The 2,964-nt window shown below is 52.2% G+C and overlaps 1 long non-coding RNA gene across 2 annotated transcripts in view; it reads right to left on the bottom strand.

Annotated features, from left to right (window-relative positions):
• Nucleotides 1-82: 82 nt before the first annotated feature.
• The window catches only part of LOC107184681, a 4,651-nt gene continuing 1,769 nt past the window's right edge, over nt 83-2,964 (bottom strand). Inside the window, exons 2-3 of one of the 2 annotated variants that reach the window (XR_001515575.1) lie at nt 1,528-1,635; nt 83-249 (exon numbers count right to left, since the gene is read on the bottom strand). This is a non-coding gene — a long non-coding RNA (uncharacterized LOC107184681). Of the gene's footprint in view, nt 250-1,527; nt 1,640-2,964 lie in introns of both variants that reach the window. The other variant, XR_001515576.1, reaches the window with a different exon arrangement.

The following is a 2,964-nucleotide window of genomic DNA, read 5'->3' as shown; positions in this document are numbered from 1 at the left end:
CCGCGTTTCCCCCAAATCCATCCCTGTGGTCTCCCCGGCGTCTAGGCTAACGGGGTTCCGAGTGAGGGACCCCCCCCCCAAAGGCGGGTATGGAAGGTCCACGCACCCTCATGGTCACGGATCCCCTTTTCCGGGTCCGCATCCCGCACTGGACGGCCGTGGTGTGGTCGCCGCAGGCCCAGGTCAGGTTCTTCCTCCAGGGGTCAAAGGTGACGTGCAGGCTGGGGGCGGGCGCGACGGTCGGACGGCCTGAAGGACGAGGCGCCCAGGGTCAGAAACGACCGTTTTCATATATTTCTTTTTTACGTATTTAGTGTAGGGTGTCCTATTGACAAGTATTGACAAGTATTGACAAGTATTGACAAGTATTGACACATATTGACAGGTATTGACACGTATTGACAGGGATAGGGTGACCCCAAAATTCAGGCAAGATTTGAATTCTGAGTGAGCTTTCACAGCAGCAACAAAAAATAAATAAAAACCCAATTTATCGAATCGGATTCTAATATCTGCGGCCCTTGGATGTCAATCAATCCCTTCGATTCGATCAGCATCACCACGGACCCATGACGGCCCAGGAGCAGGGACCAGGAAGACCAATGGAGACCGCGGCTTTGCGTCTGTGCCAGCAGAGCCGGGGGCTCCATGGACCCGATGGGCTATTCCATTCATAAACCCTAGACTGTCTGCTTTATGAATCAATGAAAAATTATAATTTTTGTTGATAAATGCGTGTTTTCTATCAAAATTACTTCTTGCGTGAATTTTGGGACATTCTTTATATACACACTGTATACATATCCCATGTTCAAAGGCTGTTAAATTTCAACAAAAGAGTGTGTATGTGCTAGCAAAGCCGGGGAGGCCATTGACCCAATGGACTATTCCATCCATAAACCCTAGACTGTGTCCTTTATGAATCAATAAAAAATTTACAATTTTTAATGAAAACCCTGTGTTTTCTACCAAAATTACTTCTTGCGTGAATTTTGGGACATTCTTTATTTATATACACCATATGCCATGTTCAACAGCTGTTAAATTTCAACAAAAGATTGTGTATGTCCCAGCAAAGCCGGGGAGGCCATGGACCCTAGGTCCCATTCCATTCATAACCCTAGACTGTGTCCTTTATGAATCAATAAAAAAATTAAAATTTTTCTTGATAAGTACATGTTTTCTATCAAAATTACTTCTTGCGTGAATTTTGGGACATTCTTTATATATACACTATATACACATCCCATGTTCAAAGGCTGTTAAATTTCAACAAAAGAGTGTGTCAGTGCCAGCAAAGCCGTGGAGGCCACGGACCGCTGTGCTATTCCAAACAAAACCCTAGACTGTCCGCTTTATGAATCAATAAAAATTTCACAAATTTTAGTTATAAACCTGTATTTTCTGCCAAAATGACTTCTTGCGTGAATTTTGGGACACCCTATATATATGTGTAAAAAAAATTAAAAAATGAGAAATAAATGAATTTGAGTGGCAGGAAGGAGTCGCGCACGTAGCTGTACTTACCCCGGGGCTCCTGGGTCAGTAGACACACCGGTTCGAGCAGCGTCAGGACCAGGGCGGCTCTCACCAGGGGACCCATGGGGGGGTGGGGGCCGCCCCAGGGTCAGGGAGCTGCCTGGATGGAGAGAGAGTCACACTGTGAGCAAACCCACTCTCTCTCTGAACAGCAACGGAGCGCTGGCCGGTGTGGCTCAGTGGCTAGAGTGTCGGCCTGCGGACCGAAGGGTCCCGGGTTCGATTCCGGTCTAGGGCACGGACCTCGGTGGCAGGCTCCTCCCCGGCCCGGGCCCTGGTCGGGGGTACGTGTGGGAGGCAACCCATCGATGTCTCTCTCTCTCTCTCTCTCTCTCTCTCTCTCTTCCACTCTCTAAACATCAATGGAGAAAAAAATATCCTTACTCCTTGGGTGAGTGAGGATTAAAAAAAAGGGAAAAGGAAGATCAGAGGGGATTATGCTAATCAGAAAAGGAAAAAAAAGGAAATGACTGTAGCAGCTCTTCCGCCTCTACAATTGGAGGGGAGCTGTAAAGAGCAATCTCGAGTCTACAAGATCCCCAGAGGGCTGCTGGAGGAGGACTCACCAGGTGCTTCGGGGCAGAGTGGAGTACCAGGTCAGGGCCCCGGTGGGAGGGCACCTGGAAGCCAGGTTATTCTCCAGCGGGTGGGTGTGGAGGGAGGGCTGGGCTTGCACCTGCTGCAGAGGAGCCCGGGGTGCGGGGAAGAGCACTGCTGGGCTCTGAGGACCCCGGGACAGTGAGGGCGGCGCTGGGACAGGATCCTGGCCCCCAGCCACTCCTCAGGTCCGGACCCCTGACCTCTCTGCCGAGTTCCTGTCACACAGGGGACCCTGGAGGATTCGTGCACCAGTGGGGTCCCTCGGCCTGGCCTGCGCCCTCTCGCCATCTGGGACCCCTCGGGGGATGTCGGGGAGCCGGTTTCACCCCGATCCCGCAGGCCAGGCCGAGGGACCCACTGGTGCACGAATTCATGCACCAGGACTTCTAGTCAATCAATCAATCAATCAATCAATCAATCAATCAATAGAAATATAATAAAATAAAGAGAGAACCAGAATGGGCGCCCGCGTTCAGGCACGTGGAGGGTCGAAGGAGGGAAATGATGGTCAGTTCTCCGGGGGTGGCCAGGCTGCCCGCCCGAGATGCAGGGGAAGCTACTCACCCTGGACGTCCAATCGGAGGCCCCGTCTTTCTCTCTGTCCCAGGGTTCGGGGGGCGGCCCGGCCCAGCCACACCCTCTCCCTGGCTCTCGTTTCATTTCTCTAAAGTCCCCCCCTCCTCCTCGTACACACCCCCGTGGCTTCTGCATTCCACTCCCCACTTCCCACTTCCCCGTCCACCTCCCGCCCACGTGGACTCGCCCGTGAGTACCTGGAGGGGAAGGGGGTGCAGCCAGGAGCCAGGAGCCCACAGATACAGGCAT

Source organism: Myotis davidii, unplaced genomic scaffold (assembly GCF_000327345.1).
Source record: "Myotis davidii unplaced genomic scaffold, ASM32734v1 scaffold3207, whole genome shotgun sequence".
Taxonomy (NCBI): Eukaryota; Metazoa; Chordata; class Mammalia; order Chiroptera; family Vespertilionidae; genus Myotis; species Myotis davidii.
This window is presented reverse-complemented; position numbering and strand designations above follow the sequence as displayed.